Source organism: Spermophilus citellus, assembly GCF_964194105.1.
Source record: "Spermophilus citellus genome assembly, chromosome: 1".
Taxonomy (NCBI): Eukaryota; Metazoa; Chordata; class Mammalia; order Rodentia; family Sciuridae; genus Spermophilus; species Spermophilus citellus.
The window spans coordinates 217,017,703-217,029,542 of NC_138182.1; positions in this window are offsets into that span (position 1 = coordinate 217,017,703).

The following is an 11,840-nucleotide window of genomic DNA, read 5'->3' on the forward strand; positions in this document are numbered from 1 at the left end:
AGTTAAGTGGAGTAACTGTAACAAGAAGAGATATTTATAATGAATGTCTTTCAAAAGACTCATTTTTCTTTTACTGATGTCAGATAATAGAAATAAAATGTAAAATTAAAGGTTCAAAGTTTTAGAGTCTAGGAACTTGTATCCATCATACTGAAAGACCATTAATAATCCTATAATTGCACAATATAAATACTCAGGAAAGATAAAGCATGTAACTTTAAGGCATGACCCCATAAAAGTTGATGACTACATGCCTAATGTCATTACACTGGGAAAAGAAGACATCAAAATGGGGGTATGATCTTTTAAAAGTATTAGAAGTGGGGACTGGGTATGTAGCTCAGTGACAAAGCACTTGTCTAGCATTTGTAAGGCCCTGGGTTAAATCCCCAGTGTAAAAATCCAAAAAGAAAAATCAGAAATAATCATTTGGCAAATAATCTTCCAAGTGTTACTGTTATCTGATGACTAGAAATAGTCCTAATTTAAACTCTGTACTGCTTTTAGGTAATTAGTCATTAGAACCAAATAACTTTTTTAAAAAAAAAATTCTACATGATTATTAAAACCATAGCTCATTGTTCAACTACAGACAGTATTCTAATTTTCTTTAAATAATTTAAACTTTTATTGCTTTATGTAGGTAATTCATCTTCCTTTCATTACTGAAAATTTTTTAGTTCAGTGATTTCATAGCATATTATTATAGTGAAAATAACTTCTTAAACCAAAGTTACATAAGTAAATCAAACAAATAACATATTATTTGGGAGGACCAATCAGATTTGCATTTTCAATTTAATGATTTCTCTGACAAGATTGGTCAGTGTGTACTGGAACAGGATCTACATGCATTTGAAGGTTGAGGTAGAACCCCTCTACAAGGACATGATGGATGAAGAAATTTGTAAAACATAAAAGTAGGATTGTTTACAATCCATGGACTAGGAGCCCTTTACATATTAGGCATCATATTCAATGTTAATACTAGTTGTCTAGAAGGGCAAGCTCTTTGAATTTTGTATTTGTCTTGAGTTAATGACTAATATAAAATTCATTCACATAATATTGACTGTAAAAAATAAAATGATAGTTGTGTTGACCTAGATTATCTTCAAGCTATGACTTATGTTTTTCAAGAGCAGTTCTCAAGAATGTTATTTACAATAAATGCTATCTGCTAGCAGAAGTGATCTCCGCCTTCATGCCTATGAAGTTATTTATTACTTTCATTTTCCAAAGGTGACTAATCATCAGAAGTTTCAGTAAGATATACCAATTACTAAGCTCTACCTAGTAATCATATTCTCAAGAGGTTGGGGCTAGGGATTCTATTTGTTAAAAAACTGACAGTAACTAATTCTGGTTAAGTTTGGCAAATACTGCATTAAAAAAGAAAAAACTCTCAAGTTTTCTATTTTGTCTTTTCATAAATCAGACCTACAGTTGAAGATATAATCTCATTAACTTTTTACTTTAGAATAGCTTCAGTGCTGAATTTTCTAAAATGTGTGTGATATTTTTAAAAATAGACTTTAACACGTTTATAAGAAAATAAATATGTTGTTCTGACATCTGTAAGGGTACTCTGTCGTGCTTTGTTCCAAACTCTGCTTCATCAGGAAGAGACCCATTATACAAATGTAGCATTTTAACTAACATATATATCACTATGTTTTAATTTCAATATTTCTAACTAATCTTACATGCAGCATTTCCATATTCATACCTATGAGAGTGTATTGTGTGTGTGTGTGTATGTGTGTGTGTGTGTTTGTGTGTGTGCATGCATATACCTTGCTCCTTGCTTTCTTCAGTTTTTATGTGGGTTGTTGCTCTTTGTATCCCTTTCTCTGTCTCTCTCACAGCTAATTAATTCTCATTTTTCTGGCTTTAGTTTGCTTTGTACTTATTGCTTCTAAATTTAATTAATGTTTATTCACAAATATTTATTAAACACTTTCTGTATGTCAGGCACCTGCTGTTTATGGGACTCAATGATAAGTAAAACTCCATAATTTCTGCCAAAAATGAACTTATGATTTAGATAAAAACAATATCCTTATTTCGACGTAGTTTTTAAATTTAATTTTTAATTGATACATGAAGATTATACATATGTATGGGGTACAATGTGCTTGCTGTTTTGATATGTGTACACACTGCGTAATATTCAGTTCACAAGGAACTTATCTATCTTCTCAAAACTTATCATTTCTTTATGGCAAATCTTTCAACATCCTTTTCCTAGCTTTTGTGATATATACATTGTTTTATCATCTGTAATTAACCTGTTATGCAATAGCACACTGGAATTCTTTACCAAATGAAGTACAACATATTACCTGTTAGTCAACTTTTTGCAATCCCTCTGTAGACTCCTCAGGCTCTGGTATCTACTTTTAACTCTATAAGATAAACTTTTTTTTAGATTCCACATATAACTGAAAGCATGCTATGTCTTTCTGTGACTGACTTATTTCACTTAACATAATGTTCTCCAGTTCCATACATGTTGTGATAGGTTTTTTATTTTTATTATGGCTGTATAGGTTTCAATTGTGTGTGTGTGTGTGTGTGTGTGTGTGTGTGTGTGTGTGTAATATTTATTTATCCATTTGTGAGTTATTGTATACTTTTGTTGTTTCCATTTTTTGGCTATTGTGATTAATAATGCAATATATTTGGCACATAGATGTATCATCAACACACTGATTTTCTCTCTTTTGGTTATGTAGCTAGTAGTGGATCTCTTAGCATTTTGACTCCATCTGCTTTAAAGTATCCAGAACAGTACTTCCCAAAATCTTTGTATAAAAGTAAAGGTAATAAATGGAAGTCAAAAATAGCCTTTGGGGTTTTCTCCTGGCTCTGTGAACTCCAGAACCTCAATTTGTCGATAATATCAGTATTTTTGTAGTGTACTCAAACAACAACTATGTGTCACACATCACCTGCTGGGACACATTAAAAGATTAACCCCATCATATTTGATTCTTTTTTCTTAATATTTTATTTTAAAAATATTTTTAGGCCGCAGATGGACACATATCTTTATTTATTCATTTATTTTTATGTGGTTTTGAGGATCAAACCCATTGCCTCATATGTGTAAGGCAAATGCTCTACCACTGAGCCCCAGACCCAGACCCAATATTTTCCTTTTTTGTGAATGCTTTCTAAATTTAATTATCAGTTTTTCTATTTATTTTAGTAGAGTTTCCAAACAAAATGTTAATTTTTGTCAATGAAAATAGGTTTAAATATATATATATATATATATATATATATATATATATATATATATATATTTATTTTATGGCTATTTTAGGCAGATTGCCATAACTTTTTATCTTTTTTGTAGCACCTTTCTTGTTTTAGACAAAGATCTATTTTCTAAATATCTTATCCATTAGCATTTCACTCTTTCTTCCTCTGCAGATATGAAGGGAAGGGAGGGAGTATGGGAAGAGGAAATACAATAGAATGAATCAGACATACCTTCCCTATGTTCATATATGAATACATGACCAGTGAAACTCCACATCATGTACAACTACAAGAATGGGATCCTAATTAGGATAAGATATATTCCCTGTATTTATAATATGCTAAAATATACTCTACTATCATGTAATCTAAAAAGAACAAATAAAAATAATAATAATAATAAAGAATAGCTTTTTATTATTTATGTACTTCCATTTTCTCTAATCTTAATAATGAAGTTCATGAAATTTAGTAAAGTTTCTTTTCAGGTGGTCAACTAAAAGAGAGTTCTCAACAGCACTGTTAGTTAATAGGAATGAGTGGAAATAAACATTTTTAAATAGATTACCCATTTGAAGCAAATTAACTCTTTAAGCACTTAAATGGTGCTATCTTATAAAGTAGTTATTCCCCAAGTTCAAACACTACTCTAAAAGCCATGTTGCTTTCAATCAATTTATTTCTTAGAGAATATGAATTCACCTATTCCATATCAGTGTATGAACAAAACCATATACAGTATTACTAAGAGCTGGGACAAATGGGACCCCAAAGAATCTATTTTTTTCCAAACCAAAACTTTATTTTATCAGAATATAGGCCTATAACACATGCTGAGAACATGGCCACAAAGTTTTGCTGCTCACTTTGGCAACAGATTGATGTTGCTGACAATTTTTGTATTTTTTTCATGCAGGATTGAGGTTTTTGCTCAGGACTCACTTTATTAGAAGCTATTTACACTCAAAAACGTTACAGAGTAGCAGATGTTTTCATACTGATTTCCTGGCCATGATACTGATAATAAGTTTATGTTCCAATAATTTATTTGCTTCAACACACATAGCAAAAATAAATTAAACATAAAAATACAAAACTGAAAGACCTGGCCAGGTTCATATGAAAGAAAAACAAACAAAACAAAATATTTTCATACCAAATATGAAAAGCAGCACCTACAGAAGCAGCTACCACAGAAGCTGAAAACTTCAGCTGAGTTGGTGATTGGGTGTTCCTCTCTTAAATGGGGCAAGGGGGGTGCTTGCACAAAAATATTTATATCAGATGATTGCTGTGCTTTTTCTCAATGGGACAAAAAAAAAAGGAATCAAGACAGGAAGGATGGCACAGAAAGCAAAAAATTCTAGGTAAGAGAAAAAATACTAGAGGAAGAGAAAAGAAAAAAAATAACAAAAATGCCTGCCACACATAATTAATACTAGTATCTTCCTTCTCAAATGCATCAATAAATCCAGTCTTAAGAAACATTACTATCAAAGTTCCTATCAAAATGTGAATTCTCTCTTGGGCTGGGGTTGTGGTTTAGTGCTAGGGTGCTTGCCTAGAAAGCCTGAGGAACTGGGTTCAATACCCAACACCATATTAAAAACAAACAAACAAACAACATAAAAAACTAAATAAACAAGAAGGTATAAAAAATGTGAATTCTCACCAGATGACAGTAATTTTGTTCAGTTACCTTATAAATATGTTCTAGTGATAAATGAGACCTAACTTCCAAAATAAAACAAATAAGACATTTTGAAACCAAACAACTTAAAATTAAGACAAATGGTTTGTCTTAAGATTAAAGAATTAAAATTTTCTAAGAAAAAAGTGGAAAAAAATAACTCTTCCCTAGATCAACAGGGAGCTTAGCAAATTAGAAGCTGACACAAAGGAATGTATTTAGAATCTATTTTTCAGAGCAAAAAAAAAAAAAGATTTTTTTAAATTAAGAAATTTAGAGACATGGAAGAGAGATTAATTTCTACCACATATTCAAAAGCATTCAAAGAATGAGATAATTTCATAGGATCGGCACTCTGTCACATTGGCACAAGCACCAACTTTCCTTATAATACTCCTGAAGCTCAAGAAGTAAAACCAAGAATCATCAAGTGTGATGGCATTAAATTAAAAGCTTCTACAATACAAAATAAACAAGATTGTGAAGAGAGAGCCTAACAAATGAGAGAAAATCTTCATCAGCTACTTCTTTGAGAGGGGATTATTATTCAGAATCTATAAAGAACTCAAAAAACTTAACATTAAAAAAAAAACACAAAAAACTGGGTGCAGTGGTACACACCTGTAATTCCAGTGACTCCAGAGACTGAGTCAGGGGGGATTATAAATTACCAGTAATTCATCTCAGCAATTCAGTGAGACCCTCAGTCACTTAGACTCTGTCTCAAAATTAAAACCAAATAACTGACTAACTACCTAACTAAATAAATAAATTAAAAAGTTTGGGGATGTAGCTCAGTGGTGAAAGTCCCCTGGGTTCAAACCTCAGCACAAGGGAGTGTGTGCGCGTGCCCACACACACAAATAATAATAACAAAAGAAAAAAAAACTAAACAAAAAACCAAATGTTTCAATCAATAAATGGGCAAAATAACTAAACAAGACAGGGATGCCCTCTATCACCACTTCTATTCAATTTAGTTCTCGAAGTACTAGCCAGAGCAATTAGACAGACAAAAGAAATTAAAGGCATAAAAATAGGAAAAGAAGAAATTAAACTATCGCTATTTGCGGATGACATGATAATATACTTAACAGACCCAAAAGAGTCTACAAAGAAGCTGCTAGAGTTAATAAATGAATTCAGCAAAGTGGCAGGTTATAAAATCAACATGCATAAATCAAAGGCATTCCTATATATCAGCAACAAAACTTCTGAAATGGAAATAAGGAAAACCACTCCATTCACAATATCCTCAAAGAAAATAAGATACTTGGGTATCAACCTAACAAAAGAGGTGAAAGATTTATACAATGAAAACTACAGAACCCTAAAGAGAGAGATAGAAGAAGATCTCAGAAGATGGAAAAATGTACCCTGTTCATGGATAGGCAGAACTAACATCATCAAAATGGCGATATTACCCAAAGTTCTCTATAGGTTTAATGCGATGCCAATCAAAATACCAACGGCATTTCTTGTAGAAATAGATAAAGCAATCATGAAATTCATATGGAAAAATAAAAGACCCAGAATAGCAAAAGCAATTCTAAGCAGGAAGTGTGAATCTGGAGGTATAGCGATACCAGAGGTCAAACTGTACTACAAAGCAATAGTAACAAAAACAGCATGGTACTGGTACCAAAACAGGCGGGTGGACCAATGGTACAGAATAGAAGACACAGAGACTAATCCACAAAGTTACAACTATCTTATATTTGATAAAGGGGCTAAAAGCATGCAATGGAGGAAGGATAGCATCTTCAACAAATGGTGCTGGGAAAATTGGAAATCCATATGCAACAAAATGAAATTGAATCCCTTTCTCTCGCCATGCACAAAAATTAACTCAAAATGGATCAGGGAGCTAGATATCAAATCAGAGACACTGCGTCTGATAGAAGAAAAAGTTGGCTACCATCTACAAATTGTGGGGTCGGGCTCCAAATTCCTTAATAGGACACCCATAGCCCAAGAGTTAACAACCAGAATAAACAAATGGGACTTACTTAAACTAAAAAGTTTTTTCTCAGCAAGAGAAACAATAAAAGAGGTAAATAGAGAGCCTACATCCTGGGAACAAATCTTTACCCCCCACACCTCCGATAGAGCCCTAATATCCAGAATGTACAAAGAACTCAAAAAATTAAACAATAAGATAACAAATAACCCAATTAACAAATGGGCCAAGGACCTCAACAGACACTTCTCAGAGGAGGACATACAATCAATCAACAAGTACATGAAAAAATGCTCACCATCTCTAGCAATCAGAGAAATGCAAATCAAAACCACCCTAAGATACCATCTCACTCCAGTAAGATTGGCAGCCATTATGAAGTCAAACAACAACAAGTGTTGGCGGGGATGTGGGGAAAAAGGTACACTTGTACACTGCTGGTGGGGCTGCAAAATGGTGAGGCCAATTTGGAAAGCAGTATGGAGATTCCTGGGAAAGCTGGGAATGGAACCACCATTTGACCCAGCTATTGCACTTCTCGGACTATTCCCTGAGGACCTTAAAAGAGCGCACTATAGGGATACGGCTGCATCAATGATTATAGCGGCACAATTCACAATAGCTAGACTGTGGAACCAACCTAGATGCCCTTCAATAGATGAATGGATAAAAAAAATGTGGCATCTATACACAATGGAATATTATGCAGCACTAAGAAATGACAAAATCATAGAATTTGCAGGGAAATGGATGGCATTAGAGCAGATTATGCTAAGTGAAGCTAGCCAAGCCCTAAAAAACAAATGCCAAATGTCTGCTTTGATATAAAGAGAACAACTAAGAACAGAACAGGAAGGAAGAGCATGTGGAAAAGACTACAGTAAACAAAGATGAATGGGGGGAGAGAAATGGAGAGAGAAGGGAAAGCATATGGAAATGGTAGGAGACCTTCAAGGATACATAAAATTATAAGAGGCTATGAGGGGCAAGGGGGAGGGAAAAAAAAGGGAGAGAATTGAACAACAGCAGGGGAGATAGAGAGGGAAGATGGGAGGGGAGGGGAGGGGAGGGGGGATAGTAGGGGTTAGGAAAGGTAGCAGAATACAACAGACACTAATATGGCATTATGTAAAAATGTGAATATGTAACAGATGTGATTCTGCAATCTATATTTGGGGTGAAAATGGGAGTTCAAAACACAATTTGAGTCTAATGTATGAAAGATGATATATCATGAGCTATGTAATGCTTTAAATAATCAATAAAAAATTAAAAAAAAATAAAAATAAAAATAAAATAGTTACCCAACTACAGGACATATTGATATAAAAAAAAGGGTACACTTGTACATTGCTGGTGGGACTGCAAATTGGTGCAGCCAATTTGGAAAGTAGTATGGAGATTCATGGGAAAGCTGGGAATGGAACCACCATTTGACCCAGCTATTGCCCTTCTCGGACTATTCCCTGAAGACCTTAAAAGAGCATACTACAGGGATACTGCCACATCGATGTTCATAGCAGCACAATTCACAATAGCTAGACTGTGGAACCAACCCAGATGCCCTTCAATAGATGAATGGATAAAAAAATGTGGCATTTATACACAATGGAGTATTACGCAGCACTAAAAAATGACAAAATCATGGAATTTGCAGGGAAATGGATGGCATTAGAGCAGATTATGCTAAGTGAAGCTAGCCAATCCCTAAAAAGTAAATGCCAAATGTCTTCTTTGATATAATGAGAGCAACTAAGAACAGAGCAGGGAGGAAGAGCAGGAGGAAAAGATTAACATTAAACAGAGACATGAGGTGGGAGTGAAAGGGAGAGAAAAGGGTAATTGCATGGAAATGGAAGGAGACCCTCATGGTTATACAAAATTACATATAAGAGGTTGTGAGGGGAATGGGAAAAAAAACAAGGAGAGAAATGAACTACAGTAGATGGGGTAGGGAGAGAAGACGGGAGGGGAGGGGGGAATAGTAGAGGATAGGAAAGGTAGCAGAATACAACAGTTACTAATATGGCATTATGTAAAAATGTGGATGTGTAACCGATGTGATTCTGCAATCTGTATTTGGGGTAAAAATGGGAGTTCATAACCCACTTGAATCTAATGTATGAAATATGATATGTCAAGAGCTTTGTAATGTTGTGAACAACCAATAAAAAAAAGAAAAAAAATTAGGAATAGAACCACTGTATGACCCAACTATCCCACTCATTGCTATTTTTCCAAAGGAACTAAAATCAGAATACTATAGTGGTACAGGTACATCAATGTGCAGCATGGCTCACTAAATCCATATTGAGGAACCAACCTGGATGCCCATCAACAGATGAACAGATAATGCAAATATAGCACATAATGGAGTTTTACTTAGCCATGAAGAGGAATAAACTTACAATATTTGCCAGTAAATGGATGTAACTGGAGAACATCATTCTAAGTGAAATAAGCCAGACTCAGAAAGTCAAGAATCAAAGTTTTCTCTCATGTGTGGAAGCTAGAATAAAATAAGAAAAGGAGTGTAGGATGGAATCCCAGAAAAATAGAAAGGCTGTCAGTGGAGTGGAGGAAGGGGATTGAGGGACAGGTAGGAAGGATGGGAAAAGGGAAGAACTGAGGAATGAAATTGAACAAAGTATACCGTGTTCATATATGAATCACCATAGTGAATTCTGCCTTTATGTATATCTGTAAAGCACTGATTTAAAAATAATAAATAAATGGAAAGGACACCCCTAAAGTACAGAAAGGGGAATAGGGGTAGGGAGGAAAAAGGAAGTAGTAGAGACTGAAATGAAACAAATTACATTCCATGAAGGTATAATTGTGTCAAAATAACCCTCTGACCCACATCCCACACAGGTGGTGGAATTTGGGGTCCTCTGTGTGGAGTAAGCTGGCTGCGAATTAAAGCTAAGAAAAGAAAGCGGCAAAAACACCACAGAACACAGAAAGTAATTTTTGAATGTGGAACAGGACGACTCTTCGACCTTAGGGGTAGGGCTTCCACACTGGGAAGAGAGAGAGCAAGAGCCCATGTTTGGTTTATTTATATGGAGGAAACATCAAAGGTTTCCTACAGAATGTTCTTTTGCCAAATAGGAGGTGGGCTGTCCAGGATCAGCTAGAAGAGATGTCTCACTAGTAGAGGGAAGGCAGAGATCTCACGCCTTGGGCAGTCTACACAAGTTATTGCTGGGATCATTACCAAGGGGAGACTTAAGTCCCCCATGGCTCAGTACCATGTAAAAGACCACTCAAGTAGCTTCACTGCTGGCATAACACATAACTCCATTATTTGCATAATTATAATGTACAAACATTTATAAAATAAAAGAAAGATGAGATGAGTGAGAGGATTGAAGAAATGCAATGTTTGAGAAGATAATTGATAAGACTTTTCAATAATCAAAAAATAGTGAAGGCCCTTAGTCTGAAAGCATTCTTAGGATTTTGGCCAGGATACATTGGAAACATAGGTACTTTGGAGAAGAACTAATGAATATCCTGCAAAATACACAGTCGAAATAATTTTAGAAAGAGAAAAGGAACGATAAGAGTGTTGACATTCTTGTCATTGGCAACAATGGATGTTGAGACACTGATAATAATAGTATAATTTTTATACTTAATCAAACCTTCTTTCAAGGGGAGAGGGAAATACTAATATTTTAAAACATGAATTATGAAGATCTGAATAATTATGAAGATTGGAATAATACTACAAAACAATAGATATATAATTTAATTAAATAAATTAATAATCACTTGATAGGGAAAATAGTACTGATAATTTTGTATATGTCTTTTAAGAAAATGATTAAACAAAAGCTCTTAAAAATGGTGGTGTTCAGAATAGAATTAAAATAGGCTAATTATTGCAAGGAATTGTAAACTTAATAATTACAACTTTGTACAAAATATTTAGATAAACAATAATGCCTAATATTAATTTTTATACTTTTAAAATATTATAAATTTAAGAGTAAGTAATAAAAATACCATGTATCACTCCAACCAATCAGATGAAATAATAGGGAACATAGAAAGTTTAATATAAAGAAAGAAGAGAGAATGAGGTAAAAACAAAGAAAAAATATGATAGACAATCCATATCAGAAAATAAAAATAAGGAAAATCAATATCCATCCAAAATTTCAGGAAATGTATTTTTCTCCCAAGATATATGACTCCTTTAGTAGGTGAAGTCATGAGAATGGGGTCCTCATGCTGATATTAGTGGTTTTGTAAGAAGAGGAAGACAGACCTGATCTAAGCAAGTCCACTTTGCCTTACCATGTGATGCCCTGTGCCACCTTGGAGTATTGCCAAGAATCCCCATCAACAATAAGAACCCTACTAGATGTGGCCCCTTGACTTTTGACCTCCAGTACTATGAGCTGAATAAATTCTTATTCTCAAAAAAACAAAACTAAACAAAAAAAGACCACATCTCTCTTCCTTTGTACACATGCTGTAGGTGTCCCTCATTATTTATTCACTAAGAATACATTGGACAATTTTACATGAGTTTTTCCCTTTTATTTCTTTTTGAGAGCCATCCAAGTCATTCGTATTAGGCTATCCCAGGCTATTTATGTCATCCCTAGGTGATTAGTTATGTCTAGTTTTAGGGTTTGATATTAAGAAACCAATTTTGATTCTTGCAACTTGACTCTTCCTCAGTACTAGTTGTAGATGTAAGTTGGTATCTTGCTTGCATAAATCTACTTGGAAATAGAATATTTATCAGGATCCTTCTGACTTTAGCAAATAGGTACAAATTAATTATGGGAAAGATACTAATATTTTTTAAAAAAATCTAGCCACCTACTTCTTAAGAGATGAAATTCACATAACACCAAATAAAATATTAAAAGTGAAAGGAGTGAAATGGGCATGCTCTAT